Source organism: Canis aureus, chromosome 19 (genome assembly GCF_053574225.1).
Source record: "Canis aureus isolate CA01 chromosome 19, VMU_Caureus_v.1.0, whole genome shotgun sequence".
In the NCBI taxonomy this organism is placed as follows: domain Eukaryota; kingdom Metazoa; phylum Chordata; class Mammalia; order Carnivora; family Canidae; genus Canis; species Canis aureus.
In genome coordinates this window covers 51,653,878-51,677,468 of record NC_135629.1, presented here as the reverse complement: position 1 = coordinate 51,677,468, position 23,591 = coordinate 51,653,878, and the positions used below count along the sequence as shown (strand labels likewise).

Here is a 23,591-nt window from a genome sequence, read left to right as displayed (position 1 = left end):
GGAGCCAGTCCGTGAACTGGGCCTGTCACCTCCAGAGCCAGGTGCTCGGGAACGTCAGGGATTGGAGTGTGGAGTGACTAATGGATGCTATGGCACTGGGGTTCGGAGGAGGGGGCTGAGGTGATGGGTAGAGCAACTTCTGGCTCTCGGCATCCTTTGAGCCTATTAGCCGTGTGTCTGGCCAACGTGCCTGAAGCAGCAGCTCTTCTGCTGGCTGCTGGGAACCCAGCAGGGACCAAGATGGACAGAGATTAGGTGCATGGTTATATGAACAACTTTCTTTCTTCCTTTTTTTTTTTTTTTTTAAGATTTTATTTATTCACGTGACAGAGAGAGAGAGAGAGAGAGAGGCAGAGGGAGAAGCAGGCTCCCTGCAGGGAGCCCGATGTGGGACTCGATCCCAGGACCACAGGGTCACGACCCAAGTGGAAGGTAGATGCTCAACTGCTGAGCCACCCAAGTGTCCCTGTTAACAATTTCTGAACATGAAATGCTGTGAAAATGGTGAGGGGGAGGGAGAGACTGGACAGGAACCCCCTGCCTAGGGGCCCAGGGGTGCCCCCGAAGGCCCCGGGGCAGTGTCCTGGGCAGGAGCGGAGGGCCCCAGCCTGCCAGGTCCCTACTGCACGCTCGGAGAGAAAACTGAGCCAGAGGCCAGAGCCAGCAGGCACGTGAGAGGCAAGACAGTGCCATGGGAGGCTTCCTCTCCCTTAATTTTAATTACGCAAGTAGGACGCTGAAGACTGAGTTCTCGTGAAAAGGGAAACCATGACCGATGAGGAAGAACGTGCTTCAGCCTGGTCCTGTCCTTCTGGGACGGGAGGTGGGGGTGGATCCTACCCAAGCCCTCTTTTGTGTTTTTGTACCCACGTACTCACCGGTACCTACAGAAAATACACAGCATGGCCTGCAGTTGGTTCTTTCTTGGCATATCCGCTTTCTAGAACTGGGACCACCCAATTTATGTAGCGTGGCAATTTGCTTTCCAACCACTGAACACATCCCGGAGGTCTCTCCGTGTTGGAATGTTTGTAACTGCTGCTTGGAACTTCCTGATGGCCCCAGTGGGGTAAGGAGTGGAGGGAGGGGCCAGTGGGAGAGAGCTGCCTTCACTGCCCCGATGAGAAATGGCAGCACCCTCCATGAGCTGGGATCCACGCTGGGGCCTTGGCACAAGGCGCCTTCCTTGCTTCAAGGCCAGTGCTCGATCCCTGTCTATTGGTGAGGAGACTGATCAGAGAGGCTTGCCCCAGGATGTGGGGCTCGGGTGGTTGGACTTGAACCCAAAGCCTTGACCTTCATGGGAGGCCTCCCCTGGGCCTGCTGGCCTGGACCTGGAGTAGCATCCTCAACTCTTGGCCCTGCTTCATAGGATCTGGTTTTCACTCTCCCTGCACTGTTTGTACCTCAGAATGGCCTCAGATTTCTGGAACAAGGCCAGGTGTCAAGGAGTAATCCAAACCCTCCTTGGGTCCTTAGAGTGCCCATTGAAGTGCCTAGCACCACACTTCACTTCCTTGATTGGCCTCCTTTGGGGGGAGGGTGGCTCTGGTCTTCACCAAACAGACTTTCCACGTCCTTGATGCACTCGTGGTGTCTGTATGTTGTTTTGGATTGGCCCCATTTTACAGACAAGGGAGTTGAGGGGCAGGGCTGGGGGGCCTGCAAGTCCCCGTGCTTGCCCACTTGTTCACTCAACCAGTATTTGTCTCTGGAGGAGAATGCTGCCACCATGGCAAGCAGCAGAGGCTGGGTTTGAATGGGGATGTTGCCATGAGTGAGCCCCAAGAGGTTCTTCTCCTCTCGGGAGGCTCAGTGAGAAGGGGTGGAGGCATGTGGAAGACAGAGGTTCTGGTAGGGAGCCTTGGAATGGGAATGGTGGTCAGGGAATGCTTCCTGGAGGAGGCGTAGGTCTTCCTCTTGAGGTGAGGAGGATGGGGGGCAGGGAGCTGGCCTGAAGCAGACGGGTGGCCCCTGAATTTGTACCTTTGTGCCCATCCTGCCTGACTGTGGGCCAGCTCGTGGCTCTAGCCTTGTTCATAGGTTCTCTTTTTTTTCTTTTCTTTTCTTTTCTTTTCTTTTCTTTTCTTTTCTTTTCTTTTCTTTTCTTTCTTTTCTTTTCTTTTCTTCTTTTCTTTTTTCTTTTCTTTTCTTTTCTTCTTTCTTTCTTTCTTCATTCATTCATTCATTCATTCACTCATTTATGAGAGGCACAGAGAGAGGCAGAGACACAGGCAGAGGGAGGAGAAGCAGGCTCCATGCAGGAGCCCAATGTTGGACTCCATCCCGGAGTTCCAGAGCCGAAGGCAGACGCTCAACCGCTGAGCCACCCAGGCATCTCTTCTTCTCTTCTCTTCTCTTCTCTTCTCTTCTCTTCTCTTCTCTTCTCTTCTCTTCTCTTCTCTTCTCTTCTCTTCTCTTCTTCTCTTCTCTTCTCACTTTCTTTTGGCTTGTTTTTATTTTAATGCCAGTTAGTGAACATACAGTATTATATGCATTTCACAATATACCGATCCAGCCGCCCTTCCATACAACACCTGGTACCCCTCACGACAAGTGCCCTCCTTCATCCCCTCTTTGCTTTTTCATGGCTGTGTAGTACTCACGGTGCAAAGGCATCTTCATTTATTTACCAGCCTCCTCGTGATGGGTGTTGAGGCTCTTTCTAGTTATCTAGTCCCAGGATTTGCAGGTGGACATGGGGCCTGGTGCAGAATATGGATGATGGCCAGCACTGTGTGCGTGGTCTTCCCTGTCTCGGGCATGCTGGCTGAGATGCCAGCACGTAGCTGCTTCCCTGGGGTTGGTTTGGAGCTGCTCAGAGAGTCCTCCCTGATGCCCCCACATGTCAGCCTGTCTTCACCATGCTTCACCCTGCCCTAAACCTCTTCTGCCGCCTGAACCAGAGCAGTTGCCTCCATCTGGGTTCCTAGGCTCCTGGCCTTATGCACCACTCCCACTGGGTGCCTGTGGACCCCTGAGTCCAGCCACACCCTTTCTCTGTGCACAACCATCCCTGGCTCCCACCTCACTTGGGGTAAAAGCCCAACTTCTGTGCCCCCACCCCGCCACGTGCCCCCTTACCTCCTGCCCTCACCTCCTCTCACGTTCTCCCTCCATTCCTGCAGCCTCACAGCCTGCTCCCAGAACCCCGCAGGTTCACTCTCACCTGAGGCCTTTCTCTTCCCTCATTTGCATCTCCTCAGACCCCCTGCCCTGATGTGTTTGTCTTCAGAGCTCTTATTAGCACCTGACATTATTTTCATTATTTGCTTCTCTGTCTGCCGCCCCACCACCGCCACCAGAACAGCAGGATTTTTGTCTGTGTTCATTGCTGACCAGGTACATAGTAGGAGCATACGTATTTGTTGAATGTACCTTGAAACCAGAACTGGACTGATTTAACTGCACAGATGCTTGTTGAGGAAGAGGGTGGGAGGACAATGCTGGGATACCCCTCCCCATTGGAGGCTCGTGGTGGTGAGGTGGGGCATGGGGTCCTCTGGGGCAGGGATGGGTGGGGGGGGGGCGGACAGAAGCACGCGCAACTTTTTTTTTTTTTTTCCACGCGCAACTTCTTTATGGGGAAGGCTGTGACATGTCGTGCTAAGATCCCAGGCCGGCCAGGCTTCGATGTTTGTCTGGGCTAATTTCCCCAGCTGTGAGAGGGGTCCCCACCCTGGGCTGGGGCAACCAAGGCTCCACAAAGCTACCAGTGAGCTGCCTCCTCAAGTTTTGCTTTATACCTGGGTGCTAGGCAGCCCTGGCAGGAGCGGGAACCGCTTTGCACAGGTGCTTGAGCACAGTCACCACAAGGCTTCGAGTTTGAAGGCAGGATGCCCAAATGCCCATTTAGACCAGAGCAGAACCATGGAAAAGAAGCTACTGGGTGTCATCCTGCCACAGGGAGCCATGGGGAGAGGTCATAAAATACCAGCCTGCCTCCCTAGACCAACTTAAAACTCCTGGGGGATTCTAGCCATGAGCCACAGTGTGGAAAACCAGTACTCTGTAATGGGAGACTTCCTTTGGCTAAACTTGAACCTGCTCGGACTGCAGACCCATGGGGTGTGGACAAGCGGCCACCAGAGCTGTCCTGGTGACACTGCCATGCCCAGATGTAGGAGGCGACGTCCTGGAAACTCTGCTGCATGATACATTTTCCCAGTGATAAGAGTCTTTAGGGACTGGCAGACTGGCTGGCGAGCAGAGCCGGCAGGAACAGTCCCAGCTGGGGTGACACCCGGCTGCTGGGTGATACACCCTGGCACGACCAGCCCAGCCCTGCAGGAAGCCCCTTTGGTGGGTCTGGACACAGCCCTGTCTGTCTCAGGCTGTTGGGCCTCTGTGTTCTATGCAGATGGAAAGGGTCCTTCTGGAGGACCTGGTCTAGGAGGCCCCCAGCTGGCCCTGTAGCCAGGGAGGCAGTGGTTTGAGGATCATGCCTTCAGACATTGTTCTTCTCTACCTGGTGGGATGATGGAGTGCCAGGGAGCTATAAATCAAGTTTGGGGGATTGTGACCAGAGACTAGGAGCCACCCATTCAGCTTGAGGGAGCCTTCCTGTGGTTTGGGTTGGCGCGTCTTGTCTTGCAACACTGATTTCCCCTCATCTGGGTGGAAGCTGTTCTGACGGAAGTCCAGCTTCTGTGGCATCTGCCCTGCTAACATCTCTTGGTGGCACTGCCTGGCCTAGGTCACTGTGGAGTTCAGGGCAGGCGGCTCTCTGAGTTGGGGAGGCCCCACCTGGGATACACAGCTGGCACTGGGCAGAAAATGACACGTTGGCTGGATTTTTCAGTTCTTTTTCTTTTTAAATTTTAATATTTATTTGTCTCTTTGTTGTAAAATAGAATTCATTCCTTTATGACATGCCCAGAGTAAGGTAGAGGTTCCTGTTGCCCTTTGCCGGGAACCACTTCCACTAGCTTGTGGCTCTTGCAGATCTTTTTTTCATTTCGATGTGTGAATGTTCCCCATTCCCCCTAGTGCCATTATAACCCCATGTTTGATGGTCCAGAGTCTTGGCATAATGTGTCCACCCCATGCCAAGTCCCTGCTCTTCAGTGTTTTGAGGGGTTTTTGCCTTTGTTTTGTCTGTAATACATTTTTTATATTGGAACAGTTTTAGATTGACAGAAAATAAAAAAAACTTTTTTTTTTTTTTTTTTAATGTTTATTGGAGAGAGAGAGAGCATGTGCACATGCGGAGGGTTGGTGCAGAGAAGGATGAGTAGACTCCGAGTAGACTCCATTCCAGGACCCTGAGATCATGACCTGAGAAGTCAGACGCTTAACAGACTAAGCCACCCAGATGCCCCGAAAATAAACAAGCTTTGAATTTGTAGCAAAGTAGCAAAGACCGAAAATAAACAAGCTTTGAATTTGTAGCAAAGTAGCAAAGACCGTACAGAGAGCTCCTATGTACCCTCCACCCTCCTTCCTGACCTTTTTTTTTTTTTTTTAAGGATTTTTATTTATTCATGAGAGACACACAGAGAGAGAGGTAGAGACATAGGCTCTCTTGCGGGGAACCTGTTGTGGGACTTGATCCCAGGACCCTGGGATCACACTCTGAGCCAAAGGCAGATGCTCAACCACTGAGTGACCCAGGTGCCCCCATCCTTTCCTACTCTTAATGTCTTACTGTACCACCGCACATTCCTCATAACTAAGAAATGAACCTCGGTAGGTTGTTATCATTAAGGAAAGCCAGACTTTCTGCAGATTTCCCCCAGTTTTCCCCATTGTGTCCTTTCTCTGTCCCAGGACCCCATCTGGGATGCCACATTGCAGGTAAGTCATCCCTCTTTGGTGTCTGCTGGTCTGTGACAGTACCACCCTCTTTGCTTGCTTTTCATGCCCTTGGTATTTAATAGAACGTCCTTCAGTTTGGGTTTATCTGGTTTTTCCATGGTTAGGCTAGGGCTCTGGATTTAGGGGGAAGAACACAGGCCAGGAGTCCTTCCCTCCTGTCAGGGCTCGCTCTGTGATATCAACAAGTCTTATCATGGGTGATGCTGACCTTGACCTCATGGTCAAGGTGATGGCAGTCAGCTTTCTCTATAGTAGTTCGCTCTTTTTCTCCTTTTCATATACCATCCTTTGGAAGCCTCAAGGTTCTTTTATAATTGTTTAAATTGGTACTATGTTCAGTACGGCACCAAGTTCCAAATAATGAGAAATGATGGAGAGAAAGAGAGGCCTTGCTACCCACCTGCCCCTGCAGCCAGCGCCCTTAGAGCTCACCTGCCCTCCCTGGTTGCTGTGTGCCCACCCCGTCTCTGTACAAACAGAAGCAAACAGCTGTGTGTTTATTTTCCCTTCCCCCATACACAGCTTCACATCCTGTTGGGAACAATGAGGTTGTTACTTGACAGTGTTTCTTGGAGATCTTCTCGTGTCAGCACACAGACAGCATATTGGCCCCTTTGGTTTGTTTCCCACCCTCCAGGTATAATTTACATATAAGGGCTGTAAATTTTTAGCCCACAATTCTGTTTTGACAAACAGCAGAGTTGTGGCACCACCACCATGCTTAACACACAGAGCACTTGTAGTCCCCCTGCAAAAGTCCCCCTGTGCCCTTTTGTGGTCACCCCCACACCACCCCCTGCACCTGGCACCTGCTGATGGGTTCTTCACCCTATGGTTTTGCCTTTTCCAGAGTCTTATGTAAATGAGCCCACGCAGCCCTCCTGAGTTTGCTGCGTTTCACTCTGCATGACACACCGGAGATCTATTCAGACCGAATGCATCAGCAGTTTGGTCGTTTTTACTGCTGAGGAGTGAGGAGTGTTTCATGGTACGCCCCGGCTGTTGAGCCATTCACCAGCCGAAGGACAGTGCATTTTCTTCAGTTCTTGGTGCTTGTGAATAATACCGACAGAGACATTTATGTGCCTGTCTCTCTGTGGCTGACATATAGGTTATATCTTCGGTTAATTTATGTATGATTTATGAGTTATAGATTGAGGTTATAATTTTTTTGGCATATAATTGTCCAGTTGTGTCAGATCTGTCTATCTATCTATCTATCTATCTATCTATCTATCTATCTATCTAGTAGGCTCCACGGCCAGCATGGAGCCCAACATGGGGTTTGAACTCACCCTGAGATCAAGATCTGAGCCGAGATCAAGATCTGAGCCAAGATCAAGAGTCGGCCACTTAACCAACTGAGCCACCCAGGTGCCCCATGTCAGTACTATTTATTGAAAAGACCTTCTTTTTGGGGCACCTGGGTGGCTCAGTCAGTTAAGTGTCTGTCTTCAGCTCAGGTCGGGACTCCAGGGTTCTGGGATGGAGCACTGCATTGTCAGGCTCCTTACTGAGCAGGGAGCCTGCTTCTCCCTCTCCGTCTGCTGCTCTCCTCCCTGCTCTCTCTCTCTCTCTCTCTCTCTCTCTCTCGTCTCTGTCTCTCTCTCAAATAAATGAATAAACTTTTTAAAAAGGAAAAGACCTTTTCTCCATTGAGGTGCCTGTGTCAGAGACCAGTGGGCCATGTTGGTACGGGTTCATTCTGGACTCTGTTTTCTACAAACATTGATCTGTATGTGTGACCTTTGACCAAAACCACATTTCTTTATGACTTTACAGTAAGCCTTGAAATCAGGCCAGCTGAGTCTTCTCCGTCATTCATTTTCTTTTTTAAAATTTATTTATTCACGAGAGACACAGAGAGAGAGAGGGAGGCAGGGACACAGGCAAAGGGAGAAGCAGGCTACTTGTAGGGAGCCTGACGTGGGACTTGATCCCGGGACTCCAGGATCACGCCCTGGGTCAAAGGCGGGCGCTAAACCGCTGAGCCACCCAGGGATCCCCCTGAACTGTATACTTAAAAATGGTCTAAATGAAGGGCACCTGGGTGGCTCAGGCCCTGGGCTGAAGGTAGCGCTAAACTGCTGAGCCACCTGGGCTGCCCCTCCGTCATTCATTTTCAAAATTGTTTTGCCTAGTCTAGTTCCTTTGCCTTTACATTATAAAATTTAGAATCAGCTTGTTGATTTCTTTTTTTTTTTTTTAAGATTTTATTTATTTGAGAGAGAGAGAGAGAGAATGAGCCAAGGGGAGGGGCAGAGGGAGAGGGAGAAGCGGGGTACTCGCTGAGCAGGGAGCCCAATGCAGATCTTGATCCCAGGACGCTGGGATCACGATCTGAGCCAAAGGCAGATGCTTAACCGACTGAGCTACCCAGGCTCCCCCAGCTTGTTGATTTCTTAACAAAAAAATGTCTCCATCTCAGTACATGGAGAGCTTTGCTACTAGTTTTTGTGTCCCTGTGATTCCATGTAACAACACCACTCACCTGGATCAGTGTATTACCTCCTCCTAGTTTTTTTTTTTTTTTTTTTAATTTTTATTTATTTTATGATAGTCACACAGAGAGACAGAGAGAGAGGCAGAGACACAGGCAGAGGGAGAAGCAGGCTCCATGCATCGGGAGCCCGACATGGGATTCAATCCCAGGTCTCCAGGATCGCACCCTGGGCCAAAGGCAGGCGCCAAACCGCTGCGCCACCCAGGGATCCCAACCTCCTCCTAGTTCTTATACCTTCTGCCCTCACTACCTGCCCACCCTAGGCTGTTCTCCCTACAGTGTGGCTAGAGGCCTGTTAAGAACGTATTCCCTCTCTGCTCAGAACCCACCATGGCTACTAGCTTCCTTGATGTGATATCTGAAGTCTTCACTACCACCAGAAGGTCCTGCGTGATCTCCTTGCCCACTCACCTCCCCCCCCCCACCCCATCCCATCACTTCTCTCCCTTTACCTCTCTTAACGACCTCTGTTTCTTCCTTACTTGTTCTGTTCTGGCTATTCTGGGCTTCTTACTGTTTCTCAAATATGTGAAACATGGTCCCACCTCAGGGCCTTTGCACATGCTGTTCTTCTGTCTGGAAGCTCTTTCTTTAAGATAGCCTGATGGATCATCTGTCACCTCCATCAGGCGTATGGTCAGCTGTCTCCTCCTCAGTAGGCCCTGCCTGGTCCCACTGCTAAAAATGCCTCCACCCTGTTACTCCATCCTTCTGCCCTGCTTAATTTTTCTTGGAAGCACTGGTCATTCCCTGTCATTGTCCTGCCTGTTTATTTGGTTTATTGTCCATTTCCACCCAGTTGAAGGTGAGGTCCCTGATGGGGCCTAGCTCATGGGTGTGCTCCTTTGTATGGTACTTGGTGTGTATGATGTGCTCTAGAACCCCATCTCCTCCATGTAAAAAACTAAGTTTGTGTCTCAGTTGCTAACTGGTATGCACTCAGCAAAGGCCGCCAGGCTGACACTCAGTTGGTTGCCACCGAGTTAGGCTGGGACGGGGAGGCACACACGTCAGGCACATCACAAAGAAATGGAGACTGGGACTAAGATCAGGGTCATGGAGGGGACAAGGCAGAGGGGTGAGGCTGTAGGAGGGCAGGGCGAGGACAGGCTGCAGTCAGAGGCCCCGGGCCTTTCTGGGAGGGTTTGTGTAGATTGGCAGTGGTTTCTCTCTCTCTCTCTCTTTTTTTTTTTTTAAGATTTACTTATTTGAGAGAGAAAGAGAGTGCATATGAGTGGGGGGGGGGGCGCAGAGAGAGAGAAGCAGGCTTCCTGCTGAGTGGGGAGTCTGACACGGGGCTGGATCTCATCATGACCCTGAGATCAGGACCTGAACCAAGATGGAGAGTCAGCTGCTCAACCCACTAAGCCACTCAGGCGCCCCACAGTGGCTTTTATCTTAAAGATAGATGAGGGGCTTGCTCTGTTCTCGGTACCTGGGTTGTTCTGGTGCTCTTTACTTTAAATTTTTTTTTTTTTTTTTTGCTCTTTACTTTAAAATAGCATTTTTACCAAACTACAATTCACATACCATAAGACTCATCCTTTTATTTTATTTTTAAAGATTTACTTATTCATGAGAGACACAAAACTCATCCTTTTAAAGTACTATTGGGGGGGTGGTGATCGTGTGAGGCTGGCTCAGTTGGTAGAACATGGATGGGACTCCTGATCTTGGGGTTGTGAGTTTGAGACCCAAATTGGGTGTAGAGATGACTTAAAAATAAAATCTTACCAAAAAAAAAAAAAAAATAAAGTGTACTATCAGGTGGTTTTTAGCATCTTCACAGAATTGTGCAGCAATCACCACTATCTAATTTCAGAACCTTTTCATGCCCCCAGAAGAAACTCTGGGTTCATCAGCAGTCATCTCCCACCCCCAGCAACTCCCAACCACTAGTCTACTTTCTGTCTATGAATTAGCCTACTCTGGATGTTTTGTATCAACAGAATCCTACACTTTGTGGTTTTTGTGTTTGGCTCCTTTGACTTTGTGCAGTGTGCTCAGGTTCATCCTTGTGACTGCACAAATCAGAACTCGATTCCTTTTCTTGGCTGAATAATATTACACAGTGCAGCTATGCCACCCTGTGTTTATCTGTTCCTCAGTCGACAGGCATTTGGCTCCTTTCCACATTTGGCCATCAGGAATAATGCTACTGTGAACATTTGTGTACAGATTTTTGTGTGCACATGTGTTCATTTCTTTTGAGTCTCTGTGTGGGACTGCAACTGCTAAGCCGTGTGATAATCCTTACATTTAACCTTGAGAAAGTCCTAGATAGTTGTCCACAGTGGCTGCCCCATCTTATGGCTAACCAGTGCTGTAGGAAGGTTCCAGTTTCTCCACATCTTTGCCAACGCTTGTTATAATTTTGAATTTAGCCTTCTAGTGGGTTTGAAGTGGTATTTTGCTCTTTTTTTTTTTTTAAGATTTTATTTATTTATTCATGAGAGACACACAGAAAGGAAGAGACACAGGCAGAGGGAGAAGCAGGCTCCCTGTGGGGAGCCTGATGCAGGACTCGATCCCAGGACCCCAGGGTCACGACCTGAGCTGAAGGCAGACACTCAACCACTGAGCCACCTAGGTGCCCCAAGTGGCCTATTCTTGATTTCAGCTCAGGTCATGATTCCAGGGTCCTGAGATTGAGCCCTGCATCAGACTCTGTGTTCAGCAGGGAGTCTGCTTAAGATTCTCTCTGTCCCTCTCCCACTACCTCTCCCTCCACTTATGTTCTCTCTCTCTCTCTCAAATAAAATAAATACATCTTTAAAAACAAAAAAAGATTAGGGAGAGGGAAGGGGCTGAGGAAGAGGAAGAAGCATAAGCAGGGAACCCAGCTTGGGGCTGGATCCCAGGACCCTGGGTTCTTGACCTGAGCCAAAGGTAGACTCCTCACTGACTGAGTCACTCAGGCGCCCCTAAAGTAAATAAACCTTAAAAAGAAAGTACATTTAAAAGCAAGGGTTCCCAAATCAAACAAACAGAATTGGATACCTATTGTTTGCACCTCCTGCTCTCCGCCCACCCCCCCCCCCTTTCTGGCAACTACTGATCTATTTTCTGTATCTCTGAATTTGGTGTTTTTTTTCTTTAAGATTTCACATATAAGGTGGATGAAAAAGTATTTGTCATTGTCTCATTTGACTTAGTGTAATGCCCTTTGGATTCATGCATGATGTCAAAAATAGCAAGGGGATCCCTGGGTGGCTCGGTGGTTTAGTACCTGCCTTCAGCCCGGGGTGTGGTCCTGGGGTCGCGGGATCAAGTTCCGTGTCAGGCTCCCTTTGTGGAGCCTGCTTCTCCCTCTGCCTGTGTCTTTGCCTCTCTCTCTCTCTGTGTGTGTGTGTCTCTCATGAATAAATAAATAAAATCTTAAAAAAAACTAGCAAGATTTAATTCTTTTTTTTATGGCTGAATAATATTCCAGTGTGTGTGTGTGTGTGTGTATGTGTGTGTAGACACCACAATTCCTTTATCCATTCATCTACTGATGAATTTTTTCATAACTTAGGTTATTTTCATATCTTAGCTATTGTAAATACTCTTCTATTTTCTTTTAAACATGTTATAGTTTTAGCTCTTACGTTTAGGTCTCTGATTCATTTTGAGTCAGTTTATATATTTCATGAGGTGGGAGTCCAACTTCATTCTTTTCCATGTGGCTGTCCAGGTGTCCCAGTACTATTTGTTGAAAAGATTTAGATCAATTTGGAGAGTATTGCTATCTTAACAATACTTAGTTTTCCAGTCTATAAACACAAGATGTCTTTTTCATTTATTTAGGTCTTTAATTTATTTAAAAAAAATTTTTTTTAAGTTTTCAATATAAATTTTTTTTTACCTTTTTTTTTGTTAGATTTATTCCTAAGTATTTTATTCTTTTTGGTGCTATTGTAAAAGGAATTATTTTCTTAATTTCATTTTCAGATTGTTTATTGCTGGTGTATAACAACATAACTGATTTTCGTGTATTGATCTTATATCTTGCAATCCTGCTGAACTCACTTATTATCTCAAACGGGTTTTTTTGTGCTGTTGTTGTTTTTGGTAGATTCGTTAGCAGTTTCTTTTTTTTTTTTTTTAAGATTTTATTTATTCATAAGAGACAGAGAGAGAGAGAGAGAGAGGCAGAGATATAGGCAGAGGGAGAAGCAGACTCCTCACAGGGAGCCCGATGCAGGACTTGATCCTCGTACTTGGATTGGATCATGCCCTGAGCCAAAGCCAGAGGCTCAACTGCTGAGCCACCGAGGCATCCCTGGTTAGCAGTTTCTATAGACATGATCATGTCATCTTTGAATAGTTTCTTTCTTCCTTTGGATGCACTCATTTCATTTTCCTGCCTTATTACCTTGGCTAGAACCTCCAGACAATGTTGAATAGAAGTGAGAGTGGACGTCCTTCTCTGGTTCCTGATTTTAGAGGAAGAGCTTTAAGTGTTTTACTATTAAGTATGATGTAAGTTTTGTGCAGATGACCTTTATCAGATTGGGATAATTCCCTTCTATTCCTAGTTTGTTGATTGTTTTTTTTTTTTTTTTCTTTTTCATGAAAGGGTGTTAGATTTTATTAAGTGCTTTTTCTGCATCTATTGATTGTTCTGTCATTTGCTTTTAATATGGTGTATTGCATTGATTGATCTTTGGATTTTTGGATCATTATAGTATTCCTGGAATAAATCTCACCTGGCTGTGGTCCATAATCCTTTTTATATGTTGCCAGATTTGGCTTACTCATATTTTGTTGATATTTTTGTGTCTGTATTCATAAGAAATATCGGTCTTATTTTCTTGTGATGTTTTTGTCTAGCTTTGGTATGAGTATAATGCTGGCCTCATAGACCGGTTAGGAAGTATTCCTTCCTCTTCTATTTTTTGGAAGAGTTTGTGAAGGACCAGTGTTAAACCTTCTTTAAGTGTTTGTTAGAATTTACCAGGGAAGCCATTTGGACCTTTGATTTTTTTTTTTTTTTTTTTTTTTTGTGGGAAAGTCTTTGAGCACAAATTCCGTCTCTGCTTGTTACAGGTTTTCTTATGTATTTTTAAAGATTTTATTTATTTACTCATGAGAAACACAGAGAGGCAGAGACATAGGCAGAGAGAGAAACAGGCTCACCACAGGGAGCCTGATGTGGGACTTGATCTCAGGACTCCAGGATCACGCCCTGAGCCGGAGGCAGATGCTCAACCACTGAGCCACCTAGGTGTTCCTATTTTTTTAAAGATTTTATTTATTCATTCATGAGACACACACAGAGAGAGGCAGAGACACAGGCAGAAGGAGAAGCAGGCTCCATGCAGGGAGCCTGATGTTGGACTTGATCCCGGTATTCCAGGATCATGCCCTGGACCAAAGGCAGACACACTTAACCTCTGAGCCACCAAGGTATCCCACTGTTTCTTTTTTTAAAGATTTTATTTATTTATGAGACATAGAGAGAGAGAGAGGCGGAGACATAGGCAAAGGGAGAAGCAGGGTGCATGCAGGGAGCCCAACTTGGGACTCGATCCCATGTCTCCAGAATCACACCCTGGGCTGAGGGCGGTGCTAAACCGTTGAGCCACCCAGGCTGCCCTCATTTACATTATTTAATTTTTGGCATAGTGTTTCTTTATAATCCATTTTTTATTTCTGAAAGGTGGGTAGGTTCCAGATTTTAGTAATTTGAGTCCTTTCTTGATTTCATTTAGTTAAGATTTGTCCATTTTGTTAATCTTTTTAAAGAACCAACTTTGGTTTTATTGATTTTTCTCTATTTTTCTATTTCCTGTCTTATTTATTGCCTCTGTAATCATTATTATTTCCTTCTTTCAGGTTGATTTGGCTTGTTTTTCTTTTTTTCAAGTTCTTAAGTGAAAGATTAATTTTTTATTTGAAATCTTTCTTTTAAAAATTTCTAAAAATGTTTGAAGATTTATTTATTATGTAATTGACATACAACAACCTGCAGTCTGTCTTTTTTACTTTTTATTTTTTGTAAGATTTTATTTTTAAGTCATACCTATGCCCGGGCAGCCTAGGTGGCTCAGCAGTTTAGCGCCGCCTTCAGCCCAGGGCCTGATCCTGGAGTCCCAGGATTGAGTCCCACATCAGACTCCCTGCATGGAGCCTGCTTCTCCCTCTGCCTGTGTCTCTGCCTCTGTGTGTGTGTCTCTATGAATAAATAAATAAAATCCTTCAAAAAAAAAAGTCATACCTGTGCCCAGTGTGAGAGACTTGAATTCATGACTCCAAGATCAAGAGTTGCATGCTCAAAAAAAAAAGTTGCATGCTCTTCTGACTGAGTTGACCAGGCACCATTTTTTTAAGGTTTATTTATTTATTTGAGAGAGAGAGACAGAAGGGGGGGGGGGGGAGAGAGAATCCCAAGCGAACTCCCCACCAAGCATGGAGCCTAGTGTGGGGCTCGATCTCACAACCTGTGAGATCACGACCAGAGCCAAAACCATGAGTTGGAAACCCAACACACTGAGCCACCAGGCGCTACCCATCCCCTTTAAATATAGGTGCCTACATCTGTAAATTTTTCTGGGCATATTGCTTTTACTGAACCTCTAAGTTTTGGCCTATATGTTGTGGCTTCATTTTCATTTCATCTCAGAGTATTTTCTTATATTCCTTATGTTTTTTTCTTTGACTCACTGGTTATTTAGGAGTGTGTTGTAAATTTCTACATACTTGTGAATTTTCCCAAATTTCCTTTTGTTACTGATTTCTTACTCCATTCCACTCTGGCCAGAGAACATACTTTGTGGGATTTCAGTCCTTTGACATTTATGAGTCTTGTTTTATGGTCTGACCTCAAATACAGCCTATCCTGGAGAATGTTCCATGTGCCCTTGATAAGAATGTGTATTCTGCTGTTGTTGGGTGGAGTATTCTGTGCAGGTTTGTTAGATCTCATTGGTTTCTGGTAGCATTCATATCTTCTGTTTCCTTGTTGATCTTTTGTCCAGTGTTCTATCCATTATTGAGGATGGGGTATTGACCTCCCTCATCTACTGCTGTTGACTTGTTTCCCTTGTCTCATGCTCTCTCTCTCTCTCTCTCTCTCTCTTTTTTTTTTTTTTTTTGAGATTTATTTATTTATTCCAGAGAGAGAGAGAGAGATAGAGAGAGAGAGGGGCAGAGACATAGGCAGAGGGAGAAGCATGCCCCCCTCAGGAAGCCCAACGGCGGGACTCTGATTCCGGATCCTGGGATCATCTCCTGAGCCAAAGGCAGACACTCAACCACTAAGCCACCCAGGCGTCCTTCTCATGCTCTCTTTATGACTGCTTGGTAGTCCTCAGTACAGCCCAGCCCTATCAGGTCCACTTACTCTCCTGCATGACCTTTTGGTTTCCCCCTCCTGACAGATGCTTGGGGTAAAGTGACAGGTCTGTGCATCTGCTGTGCCCAAGGCTGAGCCCTAGAAGGGGTTTGGTGTGTTGGAGTGGGAGCAGATATAGAATTGTCTTGCCAGGTCTGCCAGGAAGGACTGTGCCAGGGTCCTTATTGACGTGCCAATGAAGGTCTCCTTTGATGCCATCACCCTTATCAACCAATCTTGTGGAAGAGTGTCCTATGTGTGCCAGGCATGGGCCTCATGTGACTTGTCCTTCTAATCTTGCTGACAACCTGATGGGGTGGGCACTGGTACTATCCCATTCTTATAGATGGAGAAACTGAGGTCCAGGGAAATGAAGGCCCTTGTTCAGGTCTCACAGTGAGGCTGTGGCTGAGCTGTCCAGCTGCAGCCTCTGTACTCTCCCCACTGTCATGATCTGCTGGCCAGTTTCTCCTTACAGAGAGCTATGACTGACTGTCCTGTCTTCAGAGTCCAGGAGCTTCTTTCCATCTTTGTTTCTGGTGCTGTGACCAGGATGGTGCTGGCAGATGGGGACAGAAATGAAGCCAGTTGGGTTGGTGCCTCCCTGGTTGGAGGGTGGGGTTGTTGTGTGTGGTGTTAGCTTAGGTGGCTTTGGTCCAGGTGACCAAACCTCTCTTGTGGCTTCAGTTTCCCCATCTGAAAAGCAGGATTGGTAAGAGCCACTGTGAAGGTGGAATGAAGACTTGTGTGCACAGAGCTCAGCTCAGTTCTGTGTTGTATGCGCCCTGGAGATGCCATCCTCTCTTACCATCTGCTCCCAGCACCTGTTGTGTGCCAGGGACTGTGCTGGGTATGGGACAGTGAACAAAGCAGACTGTTTAGAATGGGGACCCATATGCAGGGAGGAAGCCTGGAAAGGGGACAGAGCTCATTCTGGGGAAGCACTCAGGGGACCTCTCCTGACACATGCCGGCCAGCCAGTGTCTGGAGGAAGAGTGGAGGGCTCTGTGAGGGGCACCTGGTGGCAGAGGAGCCCAGGAGTAGACTGATGGCATCAGGGCCTGGAGGCGGGAGCCAAGGAACCAGCAGAGAATGGCAGGGAGGTGATGGGGCATTGGTGTTGTACCTCATGGGCTGCGAGGAGGATACTGGTTTTGTCCTGCATTTGCTGGAAGCCACAGTTGGGTTTTAAGCATGTGAGCAGCATGATCTGACTTGTGTTTTAAAAACTCTTGCTGGCTGCCAGGCTGAGAACACACAGGGCAGGGGCAAGTATGGGGCATGGAGGTTTGGGGAGCATGGCTGTGACCCAGGGGACTCAGCCTAAGGGTTTGGGACTTTGCAGGGGACGGGGTGGGGTGGGATGTGTTCAGGCATGTTGAAGGCAGGATCTGCTGAGAAATCGGCTGTTGAGGGAGGGAAAGATAGGGCCTAAGAAAGGGCGGTAAGGCCATCCTGTCTTGTGTGACACTGGACAGTTCCTCGCCCTATCATTTGGAAGGGGCTCTGGGAAGGAGATTGGGGAAGATAGACACCCATTCTCCTATTTGAAGAAGGAACCTGCAAAGAGGATGATTCTGGAATGCTGGGAGTGTGGTGGGGTATAGCCTGGCTTTGTTTTCTGCCTATTTACATCCTGCCCCTGGATTCAGTGGAGCTCCTCGGACGGTGACCTACGCAGAACTAGGGATCCATATGTGGCCAACCAGGCCATAGAGGTGCAGTGGGGACTCACTGACGCCCCAGCCCCGCACTGTCTTCTATCCTCACCACACCCCATTTTATAGATGAAGAGCCTGGCCCCAGACCTTGCTGCCAAGGTCACACAACTGGCATGCAGCTGACGTGGCCGTGTGACACCATCTGTCTGTCTGCTGCAGGGTAGAGCAGTGGGGATGCTCAGGTGGCTCCCAGGAGGGCAGAATGAAGAACTTGGGTGCTCAACTGCCAGTGTTTTGTCTGTCGCCTACGAAAATGCTGCTTGGCTGGCTGACTGATTGCTTTGGTGCTTCTCAGTACAACTGAAAAGTTAAAAATTAATATATAATTATTTAATATATAATCAAATATAAGATTTAACATATGTATATATATTAAAGATTTATTTATTTGAGAGAGAGTACACAAGCAGGGGGAGCAGCAGACACAGGAGAGGCCAGGCTCCCTACTGAGCCAGGAGCCCAACACAGGGCTGGATCCCAGGAACCCTGGGACCCTAACCTGAACCGAAGGCAGACGCTTAACTTACTGAACCACCCTGGTGCCCCCAAAATTGATATTTACCTGTTATAAAGGTTATGAAAAAGTTGTGGAAGACCAAAATTCAAGTCATGTAGGAAACTGTCAAAACAAAGTTTTTCCATTTGCATTCCATACAAAACTTTCATCAACGGTCATGCATCCCCTCCAAGTTTGTTGTCCTCACACAGCAGAAAATTAAAAGGGCATTAAAAGGGTTTTTTGGAGGACACAGTCTGTTTTGTGCATCACACTTTGCTTTCAGCACTGCGGCCTGGATTGCCTCCCAGGCCAGTTTTGGGATTGATTTAGCCAATTCCATGCTGATGGACATCTAAGTGGTTAACAGATTTCACCCTGGAAAGCACTGCCACAGGAAGAGGCCGTCCTTGCGGACCCACTCAGGGGAATGAAAATAGGGTGACGAGGGGCAGGGGTGTCCGTAGGGGACAGTTAAGCCTCTCAAAAGAGTTGATATTGAATTGAATCCTTTTTTTAAGAAAAGATTTTATTTATTCATGAGGGACACAGAGAGAGAGAGAGGCAGAGGGAGAAGCAGGCTCCCTGTGGTGAGCCTGATACAGAGCTCAGTCGAGCCAAAGGCAGACACTCAACTACTGAGCCACCCACGCATCTCCTGAATTAAGTGCTGAGTGACCACAGGAAGCCAGGATTGTGGAACGGCTCAGAGGAGATGGTCATTCCAGGCAGATAATCAGCACGTGCAAAGGCCCTGCACAGAAGTAGGTTTGGCCTGTTTGCTGTACCTTGGCCAGCAGTGTGGTTGAGGGAGTGTGTGAGTGTGGGAGTGAGGGAAAGGAAGAGACAGGGCAATTACTCAGGGCCTTGGAGGCTATTGGGAACACTTTGGAGCAGGAGAGGGTAATAATGGGATTCATATTGTGTCCAGTTCTCCTTTGTTGACATAGGGCAAATGGTCTCTTTCAGGCACCATGGTAAGAACTTCGCAAATCCAGGGACACCTGGGTGTCTCAGCGGTTGAGCATCTGCCTTTGGCTCAGGGCGTGATCCTGGAGTCCTGGGATCGAGTGCCACATCGGGCTCCCTGCATGGAGCCTGCTTCTTCCTCTGCCTGTGTCTCTGCCTCTCTCTCTGTGTCTCTCATGAATAAGTAAATAAAATCTTTTTTTTTTTTTTTTAAAGAACTTTGTAAATCCTTCCAACTACTATCTGAGGCAGGTGACATTATCTCCACCTAACAAATGAGGAAACTGAGGCACAAAAAGGTGACCAGACCTGCCCTGATAGTCCAGAAAAGAATGGGCAGTTCCTGGATTCCACCTGGGGTCTGAGAGGCCCATGAACCACAGCTGCTAGTCTCCATGGGCCACTTCCTGCTTTTGCTCCTGGCCTGGCATCAAAGTGAGACCTTGGAGCAGGTGACCCTATGGCTGAGAGCCAAAGGTGGGGCTGGATCTGGAACCTGCAGGATTCCTGAGCAGGGAGGAGGCTGCCTGGAATTTGTGAATGGGTGGCACCAGGAGTGGGATTGTGAAAGTCAGCAAGACTGCCCACCCCCACCTGAGCCTCTGTCTCATTGGACAGTGGCAGGTTTGATCCTTCATCCCACAGATGTCGGTCACCTGCCTCTGTATTGAAAGCTGAGGAGGAACCAGAGAACGTGCCAGGCAGAGGACCCTGCTCCCGTGAGGCTGCCACTCTAATGAGTGGGTAGTGTGGAAGGGACAGACCATAGCCCTATGAACACATCAGTAAATTGGAAGATGCCAGTAATGAGAAGAAGAATGGGAGTAATGAGAAGAATTGAGCAGGATGGTATATGATAGAGCAGGACATGCTTCATATTCAGGGGGTGCCAGGTGGTGGGTACAGAAGTGATGGTTTGGCCAGGAGTTGTTGGCCTTGTAAATGTTGCAGGAAGAGAATTCTAGGCTTAGGGAACAGCCAGTGCAAAGGCCCTGAGGCAGAACTGTACCTGTTTGGGGGGAAACATAGCAGGGAACTGTATAGCAGGTAGCTGAGTGAGTGAGGGGGAGGGCTGGTGGGTGACTGGGCAGGTTGTTTGTGCAGGGCCTTGTGGGCCTCAGAGAGGACTTGGGATTTTACCCTGAGGGAGGTGGGAGCCTTGGGAGGCTTCTGAACAGAGGGGGGACATGCTCTGACGTGGCATCCACAGATGCCCTGTGGCCACTCTGGCAGTGAGGGTGGGTAGCCTGAGAAGCAGCAGCAGCCCTGGGCCAGGCAACTACGGATGTCCTGCATGATGGCCTTGAATATGCAGAGAAGTGGGCCAGTTCATGCTCCATCTGGAGGTGGAGCCAGCAGTGCTTGCTGCTGGGCGGGGTGGGAAGTGAGAGGTGGGAAGAGCCCTGGGTCTATAGTCTGAGTCAGTCGGCCTGCCCTTTGGGGTAACCACAAGGACACAGTGGCACCTGCCTGGGGCCACAATGAGGGCTGGGCTCTGGGTGACCAGTGGTTACTGTTGGATGGTGTCCAGATGGATGGTAATGAGGCAGGGACTAGGTGGGGACTGGTGGAGGATGTAGACTAGATGGCGCTCCAGAGGCCCAGCGATGAGCTCTACCTTTGTTCTAGCAAAACCACAAAGGAGGCCATGGGGCTGTGGGGGTGTTCGGGGCGGGGGGGTCTGCCTCGTTGACATCCCACCTGTGTTCCCATCACAGCTCTGCTCCTTCCTCGCTGAGTTGCCTGGGCATGTCCTGAAACTGAGCCGTAGTCTGCCTATCCAGGAAATGGGGGTATCGCCCCTGGTGTCGTTCTTTTGGGTGTTGCTAGAGGGTTTGCTGAACTGTTGCCAATGATGGGGTTAGAGTTGGGCTAGGGAGGCAGCCAGTGGTCTGTATATGGGCTCTTATTAGGCTGAGAGAGTGAACTGGGTACAAACAGGTCCCTGGAGCATGGGCCTCCTTCTGAGGGCTCTTCCTGCGGCTGGTGTTGTGTTGAGGTCTCATAGCCACACTGAGGCTTTGAGCGACCCCCATGAGGATATGGTGATGAGGAAGGGTGAGGGGTGACCTGGGCCCTTAGCAGCTCTGACTCATCCTCTGCTGGCTTATCTGTTTGTTTTCCCTCCCCTGGGAAGGCGTCCACCTGCCCACTCATCAGCCTGCGTTTTAAGCCTCCATTGTTCCCTCAGGCAGGCGTCCCCACCCCTAGCCTAGAAGCCAGGGGGCCTGGTGGGATCTTATGCTCTGTTCAAACAACAGTAAATAAATAAACAGCTGGGGCTTCTGATCTGCCCTGGTGCCGCCTCCTGTTGTGCCTTTCCCTCCCTGACCACTTTTCCCCTGGGAGCCCTCATTACTTCCTAGGAGAGGTGGCTCGTTTTAGGGCTTGGAAACTGAGGCTCCAAGAGGGTGAAGTGACTGACTTGTGCAGGTCAAGCGGCCAGCGGGGCCTCCCTGAAGGATGAGTGGCATCCTCTCATCCCATAGATGGCCGTGCCAGTGCCCAGAGAAGGTGGAGACCTTCCTAGGACCACACAGCTCATGAGGGCGGGGCTGGGCTTTGAACCCAGGCTCTCTGGTTCCAGAGTCTGTATTCCTCCTGGCCACTCAACAAACATCTAATGAGCACCTGCTGTATGCCAGGCACTGTTCTAGGTGCTGACGAGTCAATAGTGACTAGACCAGGTGAAGTCGTGTGCTGTCACAGGACTGGACTTCCTGTTGGAGGCCATGTAGTGGGAGTGAGAAGGGATATGTGTTGGGGGTGGGGTGCGAGCCACTGCATTTCCCCATGGGTGAGTGGGCAATACCTGTTGGGGAAGGGTTTCCTGGCAGAGGTAGAAGTTCCTGCCAAGGCTGGAAGCCAGAAGTGCAGAGATCCCAGAGGAGAGGATGCAAGGGTAGGGTGAGGGTGGTGGGATGGGCAGGTAGAAGACTGTCAAATGTGGAATGGATCCTGTGACTTTAGGAGGGAGGTTTGGAGCCCCAGTCTTGGCTTTAGAAAGAGAACTGTCTGTAGCCCCAGAAGGAGAATCTTGGGGCCAGACCTGGGCCCGGTGCAGAAATGGTCATGGTTAATACTTACTGAACCCTGACTCTGTGCCAGGGAACAGTACAGACCCGGGATCCTGTCCTGGGGAGTTTCGTGGTGGAGAGGGATGGGTAAGCAGATGGGTGGGTTGGAGTGTGAGTGGTGAGGGAAAAAATGAGGGTAGGAGGGACATAGGGAGGGGGTTGAAGCTCTGAGCGAGGGTGGGAAGTCTCCGTAGGGAGGTGTCCTTTGACACCAGAGCTGGTGGGGGGGCCTGCGTCATGGGGAGGGGTGCCTCTTTGGTGCCCAGCTGACCCCTGGGGTGGGCAGAGCTACTCCATCTTACTCACCAGGAGACCCAGACGAGAGAGACAGGGAAGTTGGCCCAAAGTCACACCATGTGCAGGGCAGCCTGGGTGTACAGCAGCCCTCATTGCAGGGGTGGGCGGGTTGGTTCAGGGTAGAGGAAGCAGATGACTGAGGCTTGAGAGTTGACTCTAGATGAGTGGGCAATGTTCCAGGCAGAGCTACTCGGGGAGGTGGTGGCCTTCCCAGGGGAGGGAAGGCCCTGAGAGCTACTCCTGCTGCCTTGTGTCAGGAAACCATCTGGGTGGGTCTGGGAGTGTAGCTGTCCGACAGGCCCTTCCTCTGGAGCCTCTTGGGAATTTCTGGGGAGTTGCTTTTGGGGGGAATGTTGGTGCTCTTTCCACTCTGCAGTCTAAGAACTTCTGGAAGCACAGATGGAGGAATCCAGGGTGACTGGTGCTCCCAGCCTGGTGTGCAAGGCTGCCCCTCGAGTCATGCCACCTTTGCCCGGGGCTGTACCCTCCCATCATCCTTCCCTCTCACCGCCAAGTCCCAGCCCCAGAAAGCTGCCTTCCCTGCATGTGCCCAGAGCTTTTGGGGTGCTTTTGGGGTTCTGTTGGGCTTCATGCTGGTCCTCTTCTGTTCTTCTGAGGCTCTCATTGTCCGTTGTCTGTGGCATTACCATTGTCCTTGTGGTGCCTGGCCCCCTAGATACGCCCAGAACAGTCACAGGACAGCATGTGCCAATACCAGTGACTGAAGGCTTGGCCCCGGCTGGGGAGATGCCAGCGGCTTTTGAGTCAGATCTGTGGGCCCAGATGCCGGATGACCGGGGGGTCAGAGGCCAAACCCCATGAATTTCAGTCCACATTCCTACTGCTCCCTGAGGCCTAGTGACCTTATTTTTTGTTTGTTTGTTTGTTTGTTTTAAATAAATGCATACACTCAGGAAACCACCGGACAAATCAAGATAGAGGATGTTGTCATCATTCCAGAAAGTTTCCTTGTGCCCATTCTAATCAGTTCTGCAAAGGGAACCAACTGCTCTGATTTCTATCTCCAGAGACTAGTTTTGCCTGTTCAGGTGTCCCCTCTGACTCAGCAGGAGAAACAAGGGCATATGTCTACAAGAGGCATGTATGAAAATGCTTATAACAGCTGTATGTACATGACCCCAAACTGGAAAGACCCCAAATGTCCCATCAACTAGAGAACAGATGAGCAAACTGGCCCGTCCATGCCAGAGAGCACGGGTCAGTGGTGAAAAGGATCCTGGGTCAGTGACACACACAGCATGGGGGAAGCACAGAGACCGGTGTGAGGGATTTGTTCCTATGCTTCTGTATTGTCCGGTCACTGACCCGTTCTGTTGCCTCGAAGAGGTGGAGTGGGAGATTCTGGTGAAGGACGCATACACTGTCACTGCTG

The 23,591-nt window shown here is 48.9% G+C and overlaps 1 protein-coding gene across 8 annotated transcripts in view; it reads left to right on the top strand.

Annotated features, from left to right (window-relative positions):
• Nucleotides 1–23,591, top strand: part of DNM2 (dynamin 2) — an 88,556-nt gene that overhangs the window by 6,280 nt on the left and 58,685 nt on the right. The window lies entirely within an intron of this gene.